This window comes from Podarcis filfolensis (assembly GCF_964270895.1).
Source record: "Podarcis filfolensis genome assembly, chromosome: 1".
In the NCBI taxonomy this organism is placed as follows: Eukaryota; Metazoa; Chordata; class Lepidosauria; order Squamata; family Lacertidae; genus Podarcis; species Podarcis filfolensis.
In genome coordinates, this window is record NC_139604.1 from 76358880 (window position 1) to 76381896 (window position 23017).

The following is a 23017-nucleotide window of genomic DNA, read 5'->3' on the forward strand; positions in this document are numbered from 1 at the left end:
AAACAGGAAGCAATGGAGTCCAAGGGTTGGTGATGCAGCCAGTGGAGATGAGTCCATTAGGGCTAATGGGTCACTGCTGTAGCAACCTCACCCTGTCCCCAGCCAGCCCCCACTTGCTTGGCCTTTCATTTACAACTTATCCAGGCAGTAGCATAGGCTGTTATCTTCCTGCTCCTCCTTAGTCTCAATGTTGCGCTTGTACAAATCAGCAGGGAGGACAATGCAAACAAAACTAGAATTGGCTCTGTCTGTCATTGGCTCTGGCTCCACCTACTTTTGATCTCCACCTGCCTTATGTTCTACTGGTCTCCCGCCACCCCTAGGGAAGAAATGGCAGGAGCTGCCCTTTGGCGTCTCCTGGGCTCTGTAATTCAGAGCACCCCTCCCCATACAACAGCCTTTGATTCCCACTTCAACCACCCAGTTAGCTTGATTTGACCCCCTGCCCTGTTCCTGATGTAAACTTTCACTCCCCCCCCTTCTTTCCTGGCTGAGGTGTGTGTCCCATTTTGTGGTTCACCTCAGGAGCCAAGATATCTTGGGTCAGCCCTGCCTGTTGGGCAGAAGCTACAAAATTTTTTTGCACATCTGACAACATTCAGATGGGTGAAATAGTGTGTTAACTGAGTGGATGCTATCTGCATACCTGGTTATACATGATTGCTATCAGAGGCGCCATCTTCACAAGTTGATTGAAGGGGTCCGTCCTGATGTTGCACACGCCACTTCACGCAGCCTTGTGAGGAGCCAGGGGGCAGAGCTGAACACCCTCTGAACACCCAGTCCCTTAAAAAAAAAACATGGGGGGTGGCAAAACTGCCTCGGCCCCTAGGAGACTATGCTATAATTTCCAAAATTGTGATTGATCTTTGAAGGATAAACTCAGCAATCACTTATAGACTAATGTCACTATGGCAGAGTGCACAAACACAAAAGAGAGAGTTGCCAAATTTTACAAAACCCACAAAGCCATTTCCTCCTGGGAGGAGAGGGGGTTGCGGGCTAAACCCTCCACCCACACACGCGGGGGCGGGATCTTGCCCCTGCGTGGACAGGGAATCCCCGGGCGTGCCTTCCACCCCGTCCGCCAATCGGCGGGCCGGGGAGGCAGGGCCTAGCCCATTTAAGGCCAGGCACGCCCGGGGACCGCCCTCTTTTCCCTTTCCAGCCGAGCGGTTTTGACTTGCTCCTCGCACCGCTAGTATTTACCTTTTTTTTTCTGGTTGGAAATCACGGAGAGGCTTTGTTCCCTTGCCTGGATTTTTTCACAATTTCTGCAGGATCGCACCATCAGGATCGGCAGGGGTAACGTAGGCACTACCGGACGCTTCCGAGCTCCCAGGGCTTCCTGCTGCTGGGAGGGAGTTTGCTTCTCCCCTTTCCTCCTTCCTTTGGGGCTTCTGGCCGCGGGGAGGGATTTTGTTATGGGTCTATGGGACCCATAACAGTGTAAGAGGTAATCAATGTCATTTGTAGAAATAACAATATGTTACATCAATAGTACATAAAAACACATGACAAGTAGACAAATATCATACAATTTGTGATACAGAATCACTTTGCAGCCCCTCAAATCGCTAAATAGATTGAAAATACAAATGTCTTTGTGAAGAAGTATCTAAGAATGGATTGCAGATACATTGTTGGACTCCCAACTTCTGGACTCCCATCATCTCTAATCATTGGCCACTCTGACTGGGACAGGTGGGAATTGGAGTCTAATGGCACCTGGAGGGCACCAACTTGGCTATCCCTGAACTAGATCAAGGTGGGCGGAATGTTCTATCTCTTCCCCACCAATCCTACCATTTTATCTATTGTAGCTTGTTCTAAACTTGGGGCTTGCCCTTTTTCACCGCAAACCAATCTCAGCCTCTAAGCACTTCCAAGAAGGGAAGAATACTGAGACAAATTGGCTGCCTTCCTGCTTGGACATCATTCCTGAGATTTTTTTGGGGACTGGGGGAATATAGTTGTCTCCCTCACAAACCTGCAGTTATTTTCAGTTAGGGATGAAGCACATTGCTCCGAGGGAGGTCCATTAGCTCGAACAATTTATTCTTTTAGACATCTGGCAAAGCCTCAACTGTTGCAGAAGGCTTTTAATTGATTGTTCTCTTGATGTTTGCCTCCATGATTGATGTTTTATTTGATGTTGTTTGATGTTGTTGTACTTTTATATTGTATTTTTACTTATTGCATGATGTGTTCTTATGTAAGATCCCTTTATTGCACTCTGGGAAAGAAAAATGGGATATAAGCACCTAGGAAACAACTTCCTACCAGTGTGATACAGGCAGTGGCTTTCTCTCTGTCTCTCTCCCTCTCTCCCTCCACACACACTGATTTATATCATACACTTGCATGCACACACAGAAAGACTTGTGTATTTCCACTGTGTGTTGTTGTGGAGGTGGGGGATGACTAACAAAATCAATCTTCCTGGCAAACTAGGAATATCCCCTCATGGACTCAAGTTTAGGATATTCCACCATTCTTCAGCAGAGTTTCTTTTTCTCTGAGAAAAATAAGTGGCTACGTAAATGTGAACTAAGCTTCAATAATGAAGAAAATGGTAACAAAATAACATGAGAAACTAAATACAACAACATGAGGCAAGTCTGAGGCAAGAAAACAAGGAGAGGCAGGGGAGGGGCTGATTCCGGAGCAAAACACACAAGCCCCGCCCAGCAGATAACAAGCACTCTACTATTCAAATTAGGCCCCAGTGTTTTTCTTACATGTGTGATATAAATTGGTATTACTGTTGGGGGTGTGGTGTGTCTGTGAAAAGACATTCAAGAAGGCTGGAACACCATAAACAAAGAGTGAAGGGCAAATGTTGAGTGAAGGGCAAATAAGGTGTCCCAGGACACCTTATTCAGTCTTGTGGGGAAAGATACTGGGTACACTGTTCTTTCTCCTTTATTTCTTTGAGGCGCTACTGCTCTTGCCATTGGTGACCCTAACTGAGAAACAAGCCCATCCCTTCATTTGTATAGCACCATCCTATGTTCTGTTTCTTGGTCACACCCATATGTGATGAATAGTCACAGATTAACACAGAATGTTGAGAGGTGGGAGAAAAAAAGAGACATCCTAAACTCCAGGGAATGCAGCAAAACTTCAGAAATGCATTGTGGAACGGTAGCTATGGATACAGGGACAGATCTGTGGCAAAAAGTGGCGAAAATTAATTTTACATATCATACAATGTTTTTAAAGAGAGTTATGATTTTATATCACACTTATAATAAATGGATAGAAAAGGCTTGGAATAAAACTGGAAACAGATTAGGCTGTCTTCATCCTCCCGGCAAAGGGAGGCCTGCCATATCAATTGTCTACTTTAGTTCCCTAATCCTGTCTCAAACACCTTCTTTGCAGCCCTTCAATCACTTCTCAGACACACATGGACTTTTTGCCACCTAATTCATTCGCCAATCTATCAACATTTGGGCTAATATATGATTCCTCTGAGCATCATCCAGCACCACCTGTTCTCTCTCACAATGTTGGGCACACTGGATGCATCAGCACAGATTCTGACAACTGGTCAAAGCTATATTCACAGTAAGCTATATTTGAAATCTTCTACATTGTATTTCTTTCTCTTCTTTTGTATTCTGTCTCCTTTATTCCGCTGGGAGAACAGAGTCCATTAATTCAGAGATCATAGACAAGAGAATGCTGCTTCTTTTCATATTCATTCTAATGTTAATACACAGGAGGCTGTATAATTCCATAGGAAAAAATTCTACAGTATCTTATAATTTATCCTTTGTCTGTTTCACTTGTCTTAATGTTCTTTGACAACAAGAGCCCAAATATTTTTAATTAGCAGTATCAGCCTTTCTATTTTTTATTATTTTTGCTTAACTTTATTTAAATTCTTAAAGCTCTATTATAATTCTCCAGCCAATTTCAGTCCACAGTAATTGCAAAAGTTTGATGTGCAGCCAAGAGGTGTGGACACTGGTGACATTACTGAGAGCTGTGGATTAGAATTTTACAGTGTGTCGCACAAATATGGTGGCCTTAAACACAGAAAACTACAGATATTCAATGTGGAATCTGGACCAGAGGCAGAATTTGACTTCCCAATGAATCCAGCTACCATTATGAACCAAACACATCATTACACCTCGTGTCTATCTTGTCTGAGGATCTGCGTCAGTTGGCAACCAGATGAAATCAGTGAGGTTGATTTCAACAGCCCTAGTATCACAGGTCAGCAGTGTCTGGGATCCACACCCTAACAGAGGAGTAAGTAGCAGCACTGACTATAACCCCTGATATATGTGATATATTTGTGCTGTAACTCAGACATCAAATCTGTTAATAATATGTTAGGTGAGCAAATTGTAGCTATCTCTTTGAATAATGTTGCTCTTCATACTTTGTGTTGCTGATTTTTTTATTTCCATCATGTTGTTTTTCAAGGGTGGGAAAAAATTACAGCCTGAGGGCTACATTCCATTCTGGGAAAACTTTTGGGTGGGAGGGTGGGATTAAACTACTGTACTTTACTGTACTTAGTAATGGAAGAATTAGAATTGCAACCGCAGGGACCATTTAAGGGGTTGGTTTTGTTATTGGTCTGAATGACAGCAGTCTCTACTTAGTTGGAGGTTTTAGTCAGTGGGGGATATCAGCCATTTAGGAAAATGGTTGAGATTTAACAGCAGAGTTGGGTGGGGGGAGTCTGAAGGAGTTTTTCTACTGTGCAGGCTTATATATGTCTACTCAACATATTGTTCTTGTTCAGGTTACCTCAGTAAAGTAGGATCAGATCCGTTTTTCTTCTGAACTCCATCTGCTTTATCCCAGTCATTCTACTAATGCAAAGGATACCATTTTCCCTTGGGAACAAATTAGCATGACTGTGTTTTTGACTTGACAGTCCTCTATTTGAAGGGATCCTCTATTTGAAGGGCTGCTCGGTCCAAGCCTGGATGAAAAATAAATAATCTTAATAGGGGAAACCAGGAGCCTTCAACTTGTCCATCAGCAACTTGGTCCTCAGCGTCAGCCTGAACAGAGATATTCAGGTCAGCTGGTCACAATCTTCCCCACTGTCATAAGCAGTGCTGTATTTCTATTGAAGATAGCAATTATTTCTAAGTTTGCACCTATACAAATAAATTAGCACATGCAATTTTCTGCAAATCTGTATTTTGTGATGCATTTCTTCTTCTTTTGCAATGTGTAAGTGCTTACCCTGGAACAAATCAGTTTTGTGAGTTTACCAGCTCAAGTGACCAGTAGGTCTTGAGGCTAAGCTGTTCTGCATACTGTCTTACTCCTTAATGGTTGCCACAACAGATGTTCCAGGTTAGGTCTCTATTTGCCCTCTTCCAGCGTAAAAATCACACAGAGCACTTTCTATGAATCAAGATGAACAAACCTAGAAAGAAAGACAGGTCTTTAAGGCATTTCCGCTTACGCCAGAGCAGAGACAGGAATACCTGACCCAGACAAGCTATTTCCAAAAGGAAGAAGAGAACAGAGGCTGGAGGTCTTGCAGTGAGGAGTGTTTTGAGGTGAGGCGAGAGTGGGGAGGTTACAAATGACAGCCAGCAGGAATTAGAGTGCCGTCATTCCATCTCCTAAAAAGCCTTAGTGGACAATGATGCCTGTCTCTGTGGAGATGAGACATGCATTTCAGAGAATGAGAGTATAAGAAAGAAAGCCAAGAGATCTCTTGTCTTGTCTGAGGGGCAAAGGGCATCTTTCCCCTGAAAGTGCTTGGCAAGAGGTGAGTGTGGAGGCCAATGTCATTCTCTTTCAGGTGAGTGCCTTTGTGTAAGGACACGTTGGCCATTTTTGCTCTCTTCTTTAGGTGGACAGCATCAGTGTGAGGGTGCATAGGCCAAATGTTCTTCTGGCAAGCAGCATCAGAAAGAAGGTGTGAAGCAGTGATCCTTTTCTAACCCTGCCCCCACCCCCACTTTACAACCCCAATTTAACCCATGGAACCTCCACAAATAGCAAAGTCTCCCCTGCTTCACAAGTTTACTCTCTACAACAGAGCTTTCCAAACTTTTCATGTTGGTGACACACTTTTTAGACATGCATCATTTTGCAACACAGTGATTCAGTTTTACTAGCAAACCAGAGGTAAAACTAACCCATTTCCAGCCCCAAGAGGAGCGCAGGGAGCATTCATATGACACACAAACTGCAGCTGACACACTAACAAGTCACGATACACAGTTCGGAAAGCTCTGCTTGAAGAGTGACAGGAGTAGCAGTGGAGGGTGGAACTAGTGTGTATCCCTGCTGCTCCTTCCCTCATGTATCAGTGAGCTCTTTTAATAATGCTTGAAAAGGGATAAGATTAATTGACAATGTCTCAATTTGGAAAACAAATCTGAAAGCTAAGATTTAATTCCCTCCTGGAAACTTAATTATATCTGTCGGAATGGCAAAGTCAGGTAGAGAAGACTGGTAATTTCACTAAATGTGGCTAAAACTTATACCCATAGCTACATGTAGTTGAGTCCAGCTTGTATTCAACAGTTCACATTTATTGCACATTCCAGAAGCAAGAAAATGTTGATGTAGCAAAATGATGTAGCCACAGATCATCTCTTATTATTCCCTAGATTTTGGTATATGACGTTTCATAATTGTGGCAGTATCATGCCAGCAAATATACTGAACCTAACAATTCATTAGTAGGGTATGAATCACTGCCAAAATAGTGCCTGGTTATTGACCCAAATATGAAAGCAAGGTCTCCTTGGTGAAACAGATTGTAAGATGCAAATATAGCATCAGGCTTGTGAATAGTTTTGTGAGGTGTTTTTTTCTGGGGGTGGGGTAGGCTGTATGCTTGAGCCCCTTCTAATTTCTGGATCCAGCAAGGATTCAATGGTCAGAACAGCCACGCCAGCTTCTTGGTGAATTAATGCCCCCTAAGTAACAAAGGAAGTAGCTTTGTGCCAGAGAGAAAATAGGTGGAACCCCTCCTTCACCTGGCTGTTGGTAAGAAGGACAAGGGTAAAGGTGTGAGGGAGAGCTGAGCTATAAGCAGCCTGTAAGCAGAAGCTGGAGAGGGAGAGACATGCTTGATTTCTGCTTGAACCCAAGGCTGTGACTATGGCAGAAGCAAGACCTTCTTGAGGTGTTAATGTTGCAAGTCCCTCTCTCATAGGCTCATGTTGTATATATGTGTAAATAAACTATATATAATAAAGATACCATAGTCTCTACTGTCCAAGGAGACTGAACCTTGGGTAAACACTTCAGAAAGATAAACATTATTTAAATTCAAATGCCCTATTTAAATTTACTTGTCCACGAGGTCACTAAATATCTTACCTGCTTTCACAGGGGGCAAATGTTTCCACACTTAAAGGGGGACAGGATGGTCAGTACACCTTTATTAAAAGTCTTGAAATAAGTCCATAACAGCAACTCAGCTATTCATGTTAGCCATATGTGACCCAAAAGAAGATGAGAACCAACTTTGGTAAAACGTAGTAACCTAAGAGGCAGTTTTTACACAACGCAGTATACCAAAAAAATGCCTATTTTTGCACGCAACCCCAATCTCTGAGTGTGAGATTTATCTCTATTTTAACATCCCTACCCCCTGCAAATCCTAAAACATTCTGGACAGCGACTTGGTTACTCTTGACTTCACTGTGTTTCTCGAACAGAATACCTCTCCAAATTATTTTGCATTATGATGTAATATTGTTTGGGGGTGTGGACACCATCCTCATTGCCAAGGATAAATTTAAATTGATTATAGATTTAAAAAAATCATTTGTTTTAAAAGTTACTAATAAAAGCTATTGAGAAGTTTCAAAGAAAAGGAGAAAACCTAAACGGTGGAGGGAAGCAAACAATCACTACAGTATCATCCCATACAGGTGTGTGTCATATTAAATGAACTATAACAATTAACATATAAATTATATCTACTCTTCATATCATCTATAAAAGGATGACATAAATCATGAAAAGTTTAGTTACACTTACGGCACACAAATTAATATATTTGGACATTTCTGCTGTAAGCCATATTTTAGTTAACCAATTTTAATAATGAGACACTACTCTTCTCCCCATTAGTGAGGACATGTATAATGATCTCTGGCAACGAGCCGGCTGACCAGCAGTAGGAAGACGCCCGTCAGTTTTATTTACAGAAACAAACAAACAGAGTGGAGCTTCGCACTCCCTGTCAGCCATGATAGATGCTCTAGTCTGAATCCTCTAGTCTGATCCTGCCCCCAACAGGAACTATGGAAGAACCTCATCTTTCTACCCCTCCTCTTCCACTCTTCTTTGAGCCTTTCCCATCGCTGGAAGTGAGGACCAAGAGCCTGGATTGGCCCTTCCCCACTGTCAGTGGACAGAGTTTCTGAGCCTATCTTATCTGTTTGCAGCCCGTTGGCCGCCTTCCAACTCTCCCTCTTCATCCCAGCTAGCAGTGTCTGGCCTGGAAAGGAGGGGCTGTGGGCTCTCAGCTCTGAAACGTAACACTTCTCCCTCATCTGCAGAGGCAGCCTCTTGCTCACTTACCGAGGTTGCCTCCGCTGCCAGGTCCTGGGGGCCCACGTTCCTGACAACATGTTTAGCTAATGGTAATAAATTCCAGCCTAGCCCATGATGTTCCCTATGCACAGTCCCCTCGTCCCATCACAACAGTATAATGAATGGGTTCAGAAGTTCTTCAAACTGTCACTATGTCGTCACTATTCAATCGCATAGCAGCCACTTAGGTTTGTGCAATTAACGTGGATTTTAAAATGTGCAACAGATCCACTTTTTTTTTTTTAAAAAGGATACTTTTGTGGCTAGATAATTGATGGGGGAAATTTACTAAAAGGTGTAAGATGGATGGAGATGCATACAACTGCACAAACAAATAAAGATGGATGCTCATTGTAGCATGACCTCCCCACAAACTGAACAGAATGAGTGCTTAGTAAAAAGCGGGCATTGTATAACCTCTGCATAAGCTTTATGCAAGCAAATTAGAATTAATATTCAATCAACAGGTCATGTGGAAGAGCCCTGAGTGCCCACTAATTATTATTATTATTATTATTAAATTAAATGTGTATACCGCCATATACCCACGGGTCTTAGGACAGTTCACACAAAAAACCCAACCTTTTGCCAAAAACAAAGTTATTTGGGGACACCTTGTCCATTAACCTGCTTCACCAGTATTTCTTGTGTCTCCTGTTCTCTGTGTGCCAAAGAAGCCCAGGGACTTGCCGATCAGAAGGTTGGCGGTTCGAATCCCTGCGATGGGGTGAGCTCCCGTTGCTCGGTCCCTGCTCCTGCCAACCTAGCAGTTCGAAAGCATGTCAAAGTGCAAGTAGATAAATAGGTACCACTCCGGCGGGAAGGTAAACGGCATTTCCATGTACTGCTCTGGTTTGCCAGAAGCAGCTTAGTCATGCTGGCCACATGACCCGGAAGCTGTACGCCAGCTCCCTCGGCCAATAAAGCGAGATGAGCGCCACAACCCCAGTGTCGGCCACGACTGGACCTAATGGTCAGGGGTCCCTTTACTGTCCATTAACCTACTTCACCAGTATTTCTTGTGTCTCCTGTTCTCTGTGTGCCAAAGAAGCCCAGGGGAACACTGTGGCTCTCCTAGAGTCACCCTCAATTTTTTTTACCAGAGTTGAATAATGTTTCAAGTCATTAATGAATTCTAGAGGCGATGAAAGAGCCAATGATCTCTTCTGCTATTTCACACAGAGGAATAAAAAATAGATTAACTGTCTACATAGCACTGCCTGCTGATAATAGCTAGACAGGTGGAAAGCTGGGAGAACTGCAGGAGATAGGCTTATTTGTCTCCATTAAGAAATATAAAATACTCTTTTTAGATACTGTGCACACAGGTGCTGATGAGGAAATATGCTGCTGTCAACTGCTGCAGTTTCATCATCCATATTCCCTCCCATGTAACAGTAGTTTCAGCCGAGTGTTATGCCTTCCATGAAGGTTTCACAGTCATTCATGATATGGACTGGGCTATGATCAGTGATGGCGCTGAAATATATAATGACCTGCTCTATGAATTTGTGAAGGGACAAAACATGTAACTGATGTAATGTGTTTGGCCCACATATATTAGGTTTTGTGGATAAGTGAAAGAAAGTGCAATGCCAGGGCGTGGAAGAACGCCAAAAACAACAAGTCACCTATGACAATGAAGGACATGATTTACAAATCTCTGACATCAGCACAAATTATCTGAAAATATGGTTATGCCAGGAGAATGAAATAAATGCCATCCCTCATGTAAATGGTCCTTTCCCATACAGAAGAAAGAGGCTCCTATTTTTGCAATCTATGATCCCCCTGAATAAAGGACAACCCCGGACACTACCTCCTCACCCTGTTATGACTATTCACTTAAGAAAAGAGAAGGCCTTGCAGCCACTTACAGTAAGTACATTTATACTTAGTCAGTCTTTTATCAGCCCATGCCTGAGGTCTTGGGTTGCCTCTGTCATGTTAAAATCTTATATTTCAAGCAATGCAAAACAGATTCATGAAAGGATGAAACCTGAGAAAACCTATTCCAATAAAAACTCCTAGCTGGATATAAGTTATTGAAATGCAAACAGTTAATCAAATAAATTCTTTCCCATGAATTATTTGTTCAGCTGTGTTCATTACAGAGACAAATCCACAGCAGAATGAAAGTTATCTGCTGTATTTTTTATTTCATTTCTTTCTTTCATCTCCTGGTTTATTCGCAGGCCACAGGCATTATTCCTGTTGATCAGCATCTCATCTCTCTAGCTTCTTTTCATTTTCCTTTAAAAAAAGAAGAAGAAATATCTCCATTAGCTATAGAATTATCTTCTTGTTAAAGGCAGATGCTTACAAAACTGGGAAGAACAGCTGGCTTCCCAGTCTAGTTTTGCTTCCCAAGCTTTCATGTGACTCTCAAAATAACACAGTAGCTGAAATGATGTCTAATGTTGTACTTAGGATAATAAAACTATAGAGTTGGAAAGGACATCAAGTGTCATCCAGTCTAACACCGTGCAATGCAGGAATCTCAACAAAAGCATCCATTACAGAGGGCCACCCAACCTCTGCTTAAAAATCTCCAAGGAAAGAGAGTCCACCACCTCCTGAGGGAGTCTGTTGAACACTGTTGAATAGCTCTTACCAGCAGAAATTTATTCCTGATGTTTACTTGGAATTTCCTTTCTTGCAACTTGAAGCCATTGGTGTTACGAAAAAGGAGCAATGCTGCTGAGTGCTCCAGATGGCTGGAAAGCCAAACAGGATGTTGATGTTATGGGACTGTACCGTGGGAACAAGGAACAGTCTATTCTGTGCACTGAGCACCGGATGTTAGCTCAGAATGTCACATGACCCTGTACTGGAAGTACATGGGAGGAGTCATTCCCTCTCTGCTATTGGTGTTGAGAGAGTGCAGACATGTTTTCTCTGCACTGCTGGAAAGACAGAAATAAAGGCATGTAAATACATTTCTGTCTGTCTCTCTCCCCTCCCTGGGACAGAGGGAGGAGGGATGGTTGTGTTCTTCTCACGTTGGGAAGGATCGGCCGATAGAGATCTCGCCTTGTCTTGCCGGGAGTCGCTGACGGGGGAGATCAACAAGGAATCCAAGCCGGGCACCTGGAGAGTGGCCAAATTCCTCTGACTGATATGGCTGAGATTCCAACATATGGTAGCAGAAGCCGCTGGTTATCTGATCCATGGGGATCAGCATGAGAGGTGAGAGGTTGATGGATCGTGTGCCATCCTCTGCACCAAGGAAAGAAGATAACGTCTGCATTGCAGCCAGAAGCTGAACAGACGGCTGGACACCAAGAGGAGGTGTTTTCCAAGCATCGGAGCCCCAAAAGGTATGCTGAATTTCGGGCTGAAAGTGTGAATGCAGATTGAAGATTCTCTGGTTCACAGGAGAGCTGCGTTTGGATAAACAGCTCTGAGAGCAAAGGCTTGCATACCAGAAATTCTTGTGGTTAGATAAAGAGAAGAGGTATGCACAGTTGCTAAGCAACGACGGTACAGTACAGTACAGTACAGTGGAAAGTTACTGACACCTGGGGCTGGCTCAGTCAGAGCACTGGGAAAGCAAAGTTGTTTTGACTTTCAGACAGCTTGCAGATAGCCTGCCTGAGAAAGGCTGTAAACAAGGAGGCAGAAAAACAGCCCAAAAGAGCTTTTGGATTTTACTAGCTCGAGGGTGAAGAGCTGAGACTTGGATTCAAAATGAATGCCAAGAAGGGGGGAGCCTTGCCTTATCCACCTCCCCTGAGTGCCGTGGTTCTGGATGAACACGACCGGCTTGCTGCACTGGATGTACAGGACAGGGGGAGGAAGGAACGGAGTTCTAATTCCCCCACTGATGTTGCTACTGGAGAGAATGCTGTAGCTTTGAACGTTGTCCGATGTTACAATTGTGGACAGGCTGGGCATCTTCAGCGGAACTGCAAGAAGCCACGCCAGCCGAAAGGAGCTGAGGGCCGCTCAGCAAAGCCTGAGGCAGCAGGCAAAGGTCATACCAAGTCTTCGGTGAAACCTGCAAAGGCCCTGATGGCGAAAGGAACCACGCCAGATGTTGGAAATTCGTTTATAATCGATGCGGGCTGTTCTGTTCATATGTCCCCACACAGAGGGCTCTTTTCAACATTTAAGAAGCAAAGCTTCGCTGTGAAACAAGCCAACGGTCAGGAGCTGGAGGCGACCGGGATTGGAACTGTGTATCTTAAGAGTCTGAACCTGACTATACACAATGTTTACTTGGTTCCTGAATTGAAGTTCAATCTGCTGAGTGTTTCGCAGATTGCAAAGAAAGGACTGAAACTGTCCTATGATGCTGAGAGCTGCAAGATCTTCAAAGATGGAGAGTTGTATCTTTCTGCCAGAGAGAAAGATGGACTGTATTTGTTGACTTTTGACCAAAGTGATTACATGGAATGTAATTCTGAGTCTAACGTGATTTCTCTTGCAGGTGTGACCAAAACGAGCGCCAAGAAGGTGGCCAGGGTCGACAGAGCGTTTCAGCAGGTGTATGCTGATGTGATTGGTCCTCTAGAACCATCTAGAGGCAATGCAAGATTTTATCTTGTGTGTGTGGATCATTTCTCTAACTTTGTCTGGATTTATGTGTTAAAAAGGCCACAGGAAGCCTTGGAAAGGTTTCAGGAGTTTTGTGACAAGGTTAAAGATATGCATGATGCTAACATTGATTGTCTTTTCACAGATGAGAAGCAAATTTTTCTTTTACAAGATTTCCAGAGGTTCCTGCAGAAGAAAGGGATAAGACACAAGGTTGCTGTTTCAGCGGAAGCGTGGAACAGGGGTGTCTGTGTACGGGTGAACAAAGAATTGCAAAAGGGGATGAATGCGCAATTGCTTAGTTCACATCTGCCACATGAGTTCTGGGCGGAGTCACTCATGGCGTTTTGTTATGCGTGGGTGAGAAAGGTTTTGAAAGAGTTGGGAAGTTCTCCTTTTGAGAAACTGTTCCAGAGAAAACCTTCTGTTGCCCATTTCAAGGTTTTTGGGTCTCATGTGAGGACAGAAGCTCCAGGTGGAGTAAAGAATGCCAGAGGCATTTTTGTGGGATATGAAAAGGGTCTCTACAGAGTAATTTTGTCTGAATCTGGTCAGGTGATTCTCACAAAATTTCTAGAGAGTGCTCCTGAACAGGAGAGAGTGATAGTAAACACATTTCCCACAGAGGACGATTCAGATGATGATGATGATTTCACAGAGTACAGTGGTACTGAGAGCGACAGTGATAGCTCAGAGAGCTCGGTTGTCACAGTCATTGAGAGGAAATCTCACACAATGGATAGACCTTCACAGGTGAAGGATGAACCACTGTTTACTGTTGGAACTGGTTCTCCTAAGAGTCCTGAGACTGAACCAGTGAGCAGAGAGGATCAGCACCTCATACGCAGGTCTGAGAGAGTCACAAAGGGCGAACCACCCAAAAGGTACTCAGAAGAGTTTGCTAACTTAGCTGTTGCATGTGTTGCTGTTGTAAACAACCGAGGACAGGTTGGAGCTGTGTCTGAGTCAGAGACAAAGACACAACAGAGAGTTGCTAGCCAAGGTAATGCAGATGCATTCATTCCTTGGAAGCCAGACAACCAGAGAGGTACACTGGGGAAACCAGTGGCGAGGAGTTCCAAGGGTGGAACTGAAACAACAGGGGAGTGTTATGTGTATAACAACTGTTTGTTTTCTTCTCTGGATCATGCTTTGCTTGCCGCAACACGCATTGATTCTTTTGGGGGAGGTTGTTACGAAAAAGGAGCAATGCTGCTGAGTGCTCCAGATGGCTGGAAAGCCAAACAGGATGTTGATGTTATGGGACTGTACCGTGGGAACAAGGAACAGTCTATTCTGTGCACTGAGCACCGGATGTTAGCTCAGAATGTCACATGACCCTGTACTGGAAGTACATGGGAGGAGTCATTCCCTCTCTGCTATTGGTGTTGAGAGAGTGCAGACATGTTTTCTCTGCACTGCTGGAAAGACAGAAATAAAGGCATGTAAATACATTTCTGTCTGTCTCTCTCCCCTCCCTGGGACAGAGGGAGGAGGGATGGTTGTGTTCTTCTCACGTTGGGAAGGATCGGCCGATAGAGATCTCGCCTTGTCTTGCCGGGAGTCGCTGACGGGGGAGATCAACAAGGAATCCAAGCCGGGCACCTGGAGAGTGGCCAAATTCCTCTGACTGATATGGCTGAGATTCCAACAATTGGTTCGGGTCCTAGCCTCTGGAACAGGAGAAAACAAGCTTGTTACATCTTCCAAGTGACAGTCCTTTAGATATTTGAAGATGGCTATCATAGCTCTTCTCATTTTCTTCTTTCCCAGGCTAAACATACCCAATCATTCCTCATAAGTCTTTGTTTCCACACCCTTGATCATCTTGGTTGCCCTTTTCTGCCCATGTTCCATCTTGTCAGTACTCCAGGTGTAGACTGACCAAGGCAGAACAGAGTGGTACTATTACTCCCCTTGATCAGGACACTATACTTCTGTTGATACATCCTAGAATGGCAGTTGCTTTTTTTGCTGCTGCATTACATTATTGACTCATGTTAAGCTTTTGATCAATGAAGACCCCGCTAGATGCTTGACACATGTACTACTGGCAAATCAGCTAGTTATGCCTGCCTAAGTTTGGAATCTTACATTTGTCCCTATTGAAAATCATTTTGCTAGTCCACTTCTCCAATCCGTTATGGTCATCTTCAATCCTGGCTCTGTCTTCTGTGGCCTTAGCTACCCCTCCCAGTTTGGGGTTATCTGCAAATTTGATGAGCATCCCCTGAATTTGTTCATCCAAGTTGTTTATAGAGATGATGAACAACTGGTCCAAGAGAGAACCCTGTAGCAACCCACTTGTCACTTTTTCCCAGGATGTTGAGGAACCATTACTGAGCCCTTTTGGGTTCAGTTAGTCAACCAGCTACAAATCCACCTAACAGTTGCCTTGTTCAGGCTTCCTGTGATGGTGACTCCATCTGCTTTTGATTAATTGACAATGTGATGGTGGAGGCTCTCTACATTGAAGAGAGGTGCAGGCGGCAGAGAGGTGAGCGAATGGGGCTAAAATTGGTCTCCGAAACCTCTTGGCGGTATGGGAGTACTAAGGGGCTCACTGATGCCTTGATGCTCCCCTCCTGAGCAGATTGCATTGGGGGGGGGAGTGCTGAGTGCTAAGTCCACCGCCATGAAGCAAGCCCCCCGGGTCTGCCATCAAGAAAAGGGGATGACCCTTGTAATTTTTTAAGTCAATTGGCATTAAGGGCCCTTGCCAGAGAAGATGCTTGACATCAGAACTGGGGACTAAACAGCTGTAAAGGATTGATGTTTGAGATTGGAAAGGATTCCAAAGGCATTGGGAAGTGGAGCTTCTTTGTTATATTTTGTATTTTGAAGTTTCTTGGGTTATTTGTCAACTGTCTCCTGAAATAATGATTATTGAAATAATGATTAATGACTACAAGTGAGAATCTGAATCTGTGTATTTAATGCTTAAAGAATAGAAGAGGGGGTGAGCCGTTCCGTTTTGATTGGAGGATGTTTGAGAACTTGGGTCTATCCCCCTGAAAGGACTGTGGAAATTTGGATCTGGAAAATTTGAGATACACTCTTGTTATTCTTGATAAGGCCATTGGCTAAAGTAAAATCTTGGTGTGGTGGCGCAAAGAGAATAGACTGTGAACAACATGGAGAGATTCGGCAACTCTCAAGTGAGAGGCGGTCCCTTGAGGAGGCTGCTGGAAGAAAGCAGGAAGGTAAGGTTGTCCCAAACTGTGGGATGGTACTAAGAGAAATACCTTCCCCCCTCTGCACTGATGAGATTTAAAGGAGATGAGAATGGAGAGATCTTGGAACTTGTTGAGAACTGTCATTTTTGGACAACAATGGACTTTTTGGAATATTGTGGGATGGAAGTGCCCAGCTGAGCAGGAGGAGCAACAAAGTTAACCTTGAGATACCAGCTATGCCCTGAACAACAACCATAATAGCACTGCAGGCACCCAGAAGAAATGCTGCTCAAGGTCATCTTTGGAAATGGAGACGTTTGATATAAATGGCAGAGGATAAGGCCAATGAAGATTATATATGAAGGTTATATATCAAAACTGTCATACACAGAATGAAAGGAAAAGAAGTATTATATTCTCATTTGAAGTTTTACAAAAGTATGTAAATGCTTTAAATAATGTTTCAACACGAATGGAAACGGCTAAGAATACAACTGACAATTAGGGAATAATTTTGGGTAATGGATTGTAAATGGAGACCATGTAAAATACTTAACGCGGTAATATTAGAAAGTAAGGTCACGTCAACAATGGTGAGTGGGAAGTCATTTAATTAAAATTGTATTAATTTGGTATTGATTTGTAATAATCTGTGAAGATTGGGCTGAAATTTGGAAAATCAATTTTTAAAAAAATTGGCAAAAAAACGTTACCTCGTCCAGCCCACATTTTACCAGCTTCTCTGCAAGAATATCATGGGTGACTTTTTCAAAAGCCTTACTGAAATCAAGAATGCAGTAAATCCACAGTATTTCCAATCCACCAAAAGAAAGAAAGAAATGAGATTCTTCTGGTATGACTTGTTTTTGTGAAACCCATGCTGGGTCTTAGTAATCACAGCGTTCTTTTCTAAGTGCTCAAAGACCAAGACCAACCATTTAATTCTCTGTTCTAAGAACTTTCATGGTATCAGTGTCAAGCTCACCAGTCAGTAGTTACCCGGGTCTTCTTTTTCTCCCCTTTTGAAGATGGGAACAGCATTTGCCCGCCTCCAGTCTGCAGGGACTTCACTTGTTCTCCAAGAATTATCAAAGATTATAGACAGAGGTTCTGAGATTACATACACAACTCCTTTAGCACCCATAAGTGCAGCTCATCAGGCCCTGGAGATTTGAATTCAAATAGGTGTTCCCTTACCACCTCTTTTCCTATCTTGGGCCACAGCTGCTCCTTACATCATTTATTGTGTTATCATCAGGTTGGGCACTGCTTTTCTTTTGAGTAGGTGTTAAGCAGCTGCACCTTCTCTCTGTCACCCAATAGCATTAACCATCTTCTCCATGTAGAGGACCTACCACTTGCTTGTTCTTCTTCTTGCTTCAAACCTAGCCGAATAAACCATTTATTATTATTTTTAACTTCTCTTGCAAGCCTGAGCTCATTCTGAGCTTTAGTCCACCTGACATTTACCCTGCAATCGTTGGCTACTCATGTATACACCTCCTTTACTATTCCCCCTTTCTTCCATTTCTTATACAGGCACTACATAAATCTCAGCTCATCTGCAAGCTCCTTATGCAGCCACACTGGTTTCCTTAGATGCCTCCCCCCTTTTTTTCTTGTTGGAATTGTCTGCATTTGTGTCCCCAATACAACACAGAGCAAGTTTACTCAGCAACCCACACCCTGTTGCTTGTTGCTATATGCGCAATCACTGAGAGTTATTTCTTATGATGAAAAGATTGAGAGACACAAATTAGTGCTGGATCTCCCTAGCCTAAAGTAAGATTAGTTGGATCAACATCTCCCTACCTGCCAAATCCTAGATGAACACAGCTATCCATAATTCCATTTGCCGGCATTAAAGCGTCAGCTCCCCATGGAGGGCTCAAGTCAACACACAACTTTCTTCTTATAAATAAAAGCAAATATTCAGTCACTAGAGAATTAAAGAATAACTCACAGGGAGACAAATATCCCATTCGGTTCCTTTGAATAGGCAGTAAAAAAGAAAGCATAATATTTTCTTGAGTCCTTAGTCTAGTAATATTGTCCCTTAGCTACCACTTTTGTAACAAGGTTAGGAGTGTGTATAATAAGAAAATGGCCACCAATATTGCAGTGACTCCATTCTAGACGTATGTGCATGCAAACACACAAGGCCAATGCAAATATATTGAAATATGATGAAACAGGTTTTTAAAATGGTTGTCTTGGAATCTAAGAGAAGCAGCCGGGGGGGGGGGGGAATGAGAAGGAACAGAAGTGTTGTGCACCAAGATGAAATGAAAATGGTCATGCTCAGGCATAATCTGGACAGTGGTGCAAAATGGCCATGTGACGCATTTACAGAGTTTATTCCTGTTGTGGAGATTTTAATTGTACTTGTGAATATTAAAATAGTACTTTTGACAGAAGAGATTCTGGCGTGTACTGTGTGGAGTGGGCAGCAGTTTCTTTTTTTCAAGATTACAACTTCTGTGCTGACTCATCACTGTGTAGCCTGGTGAGTAGTCGATAGCATAGTTAGAAGTTAGCTTGTTGAGCTAGGAGTAGAGAGATGTGGGTTCGAATACCCACTCAGCCATGAAGCTTGCTAGATGACCTTGGGCCAGTCACAATCTCTCAGTCTAACCCACTTTACTGAGTTCTGGGAGGAAGAAGAGCCATGGACATCTCCACTTCACGGAAGGGTGGGGTATACATATTGTTGCACACCATCCCAATCTCTGAGCAGTGTGAAATTCCAGGGGTTCCAGGCACTTACTCAGGGCCAGCAAAGGCTGTGCTGCCTTTATAATTGGTTTATTTACACATATATACAATCTGAGCCTACGATGGAAGGGCTCACAGCATTAACACACCAAGAGGCTCTTGTTTCTCCCATAGTCACAGCCTTGGATTCCAGTAGAAATGGCCCTAACTCTGTGGCTTCAGCCTCCTTCTTAACCAGCTCTCACACACTCAACTGTCCAGGCCTTTGTATTTCTCACTACCAGGAAGGCGAGGGAGGGGGCGCACCCATTTGCCCTCTGGTACAGAGCAGCTTCCTTTGTTGGACTAGCAACCGAACTTAGGGCCCTTAACTCACCAATAATCTTGCCTGACTAGTTCACCAATAGAATCCTCCTAGCATCCAGAACACCTGCTGGGTCCAGGACCCCAGGAATTAGAAGGGACTCAGGCATCATACAGGCTAACCCCTTCCTTCAACCTCACAACAATGTACAGTGGTACCTCGGATTAAGTACTTAATTTGTTCTGGGGGTCTGTACTTAACCTGAAACTGTTCTTAACCTGAAGCACCACTTTAGCTAATGGGGCCTCCTGCTGACACCGCGCCGCTAGAAAGCAATTTCTGTTCTCATCCTGAAGCAAAGTTCTTAACCTGAAGCACTATTTCTGGGTTAGCGGAGTCTGTAACCTGAAGCGTATGTAACCTGAAGTGTATGTAACCCGAGGTACCACTGTAGACCACTTTGTGATCTTTTCTGATGAAAAACAGTATATAAATACTAGAAATAAAAAAGAAATAAAAATTGTAATAGTGAACAATAGAAGTAAAAAAAAGTTATATTCAATAAAGATGGGGGTGGCCTTACCCAAGAATAAATCACATGGAACACAGGCTAGTGACTTTTGTCCATTTTCACTGAAGTTCATGAAAATCTTTCCAGTTAGTCCTTGAAATCAAATTAAGTTCAGTACCACATCCAGACGCTGCTGGGAATCGGATGCTTTCATCTTAATCCCTTTCCTAATACTTCTACCTCCCGCCTGAGTTAGGAAGATTTTTGACACCAATCCAAATTTCACCTGCAGTAGAATTCTGGTGGTTTTCTCTGTTGTTCAAGCAACGTATAGGCAGCTGATATTTTCCTTCCATGTTATTCCCACCCTTAGGGAATGTAAGTGTTCACAAGGCTGACAAGTATACTACAACTGAGATAGCCAAAGTGTCTTTTTTATTTATTTCCTCCCCTTCATTCAATTCCTCTCCTTGCCTGTGGAAAAAAAGAGTTAGAAAGCCAGCAGAATTTAGTGAACACTGTTAAGTCAAGGACTGTCAAGAGCATCTTGATAGACAGATGAGCTGTCGCTTGCATTGGGAGTTCAACTCAGAGCAAAAGATATCAGTATTTGGCCATAACAGAACCTTGAGAGATCTCCTTGAAACTTGTATAGTAAGTTATTCCCCTCAAATGTGCTTCTTCACATGTATTGTGCAAACTTGTGGGATCTTCCCTGATATCTTACTGACACTTTTCAGAATGTACACATCTGTAAAACTCCATCACACTATCACCCCTTTCTCCCCTGAATAACCTTTTCTAATCTATTGGAGAAACTTTCAGTGAATTTCCTACTTAAGACACCGATGATTCCATACATATAGGAGTTTGGCTGATAAATCTTTCTGATATCAGTGGAGGAATATTAGCAGTCTGTGTGCTACATAAGAGAAGAAGCAATATTTCTTCACATACTAAAGAGTTTTATAGCAGTTGAATGGGCAATATTGTATTTTAAAAAGCTCAACCCATTTCCTGTTAAGAATTATCTTATTCTTTTCTAGGGGAGTATTGATGAAATGGAAATAAATAAAGAATAAATAAAATAATAAATCTGTCAAAAATAATGTTCCCTTTTGGCCAATCTTTCCCATTACATTTACATATTAAAGCATGCCCTGGACAGATATTAATATTAATCAACGTAATGGGTTTGACAAATATACCTCCTACAGCCACATATTGTTGAATACCCAACACTACTGAAGCGTAGCACAGCTTTCCTGAAGTAGATTTTCTTCAGAAGACCAAAAATTGGGATGCTATGAATCTTTTCCATTGCTATCATTATTTAAGCATCTATATTGGTTGAGAAGAATTGACGAAATAAACAAAAAGCAAGCCAGGTTGTTTCCAAGAGAGCCAGGCAGGGTCTCCAGGTTCCAGGAAAGACAGAGCTTGAAGGGAACTTCCAGTCTGTTTACAGCTAATCTCATGGTCTATTAAGACGAGAACCTCAACGTTTTGCTGCCCTGGGAGAAATATTAAGATGCCACGTCCACACTGAAATCCACAGCTCTTGATTTTGGCAATTAATTATTGACTCTTGTTGGTTTCCTTTCCTGCTTCATTCTCCCAGCCTGCTTGTCTGTGGACTGTGGCTTGCCATCTGTCCAGTTTCCTAGTGAGTCATAGTGCTAAGGTTGGATGGGGCTATTTACACACTCAGGACCATGTAAACATTGCAAAAGATAAAGGTGTCATGTGCAAAAATGTTACGTCTAGATTTACATCTGCAGAGTGTCTGTTTCGCAGAGAACTATAGCAGATGCAAAGGGTTCTTGACCAGCTAAAGCTGCAAAAAGCAGATGGAGTCTTTGTTTCAGTGTTGTTAATTGACTTGTCCCTAGGAGTCTGGGTCTCACTTATACAGTGGTACCTCGGGATGTGAACGGGATCCATTCCGAAGCCGCATTTGCATCCCGAACAGAACGCAAGATGCAATAGTGCATCTGTGTGTGTGCGGGTTGCGTTTCGCCGCTTCTGCACATGCGTGTGATGCCATTTTGAGTGTCTGCGCATGCACGAGCGGTGAAACCCGGAAGTAATGCACTCCGTTACTTCTAGGTTGCCACGGAGTGCAACCCGAACACGCTCAACCTGAAGCACATTCAACCTGATGTATGACTGTACTGAGGAAGCAACTTGCTTATCTGAGTCTCTCTGGGACCAGAAAGAGAATACAGTGGTACCTTGGGTTAAATACTTAATTCGTTCCGGAGGTCCATACTTAACCTGAAACTGTTCTTAACCTGAAGCACCACTTTAGCTAATGGGGCCTCCTGCTGACACCGCGCCGCTAGAAAGCAATTTCTGTTCTCATCCTGAAGCAAAGTTCTTAACCTGAAGCACTATTTCTGGGTTAGCGGAGTCTGTAACCTGAAGCGTATGTAACCTGAAGTGTATGTAACCTGAGGTACCACTGTAGTTCTTTGAAAACTGGACTGCATTGCTAGTTGTTTAAGAGCAGTGTGTAGATTTGTATTTTCAGTGCTTTTGTAACAAGTTTAAAGACAATTTGCAGTGACACTTTGGAACTCTTTCTTGTGGAGGAGAGCTTACCAATCATACTCTGCACAAGGTCATCCTCCCCCCCCCTTTCTGGTTCGGTGGCCTGAAATCCCAAGAGGGATGAGCTCAGGCCTGAATGAGGAAGAAGAGATAGTCTCCCCCTTCACCACCACCACCCAGTCTCAAGCCAGATCTCTTGCCTCAGCGACATGCCTTATTCAACATCTTTATCAACGACTTGGATGATGGACTCAAGGGCATCCTGATCAAATTTGCAGATGACACCAAACTGGGAGGGGTGGCTAACACCCCAGAGGACAGGATCACACTTCAAAACGACCTTGACAGATTAGAGAACTGGGCCAAAACAAACAAGATGAATTTTAACAGGGAGAAATGTAAAGTATTGCACTTGGGCAAAAAAAAATGAGAGGCACAAATACAAGATGGGTGACACCTGGCTTGAGAGCAGTACATGTGAAAAGGATCTAAAAGTCTTGGTTCACCACAAACTTGACATGAGCCAACAGTGTGACGCAGCAGCTAAAAAAGCCAATGCAATTCTGGGCTGCATCAATAGGAGTATAGCATCTAGATCAAGGGAAGTAATAGTGCCACTGTATTCTGCTCTGGTCAGACCTCACCTGGAGTACTGTGTCCAGTTCTGGG

The 23017-nt window shown here is 43.2% G+C and overlaps 1 long non-coding RNA gene across 1 annotated transcript in view; it reads left to right on the forward strand.

Moving 5' to 3' along the window:
- Positions 1–3393: 3393 nt before the first annotated feature.
- LOC310756579 overlaps positions 3394–23017 on the forward strand; it is a 92264-nt gene continuing 72640 nt past the window's right edge. The window contains exon 1 of the long non-coding RNA XR_014544933.1: positions 3394–3573. This is a non-coding gene — a long non-coding RNA (uncharacterized lncRNA). The remainder of the gene's footprint in view (positions 3574–23017) is intronic.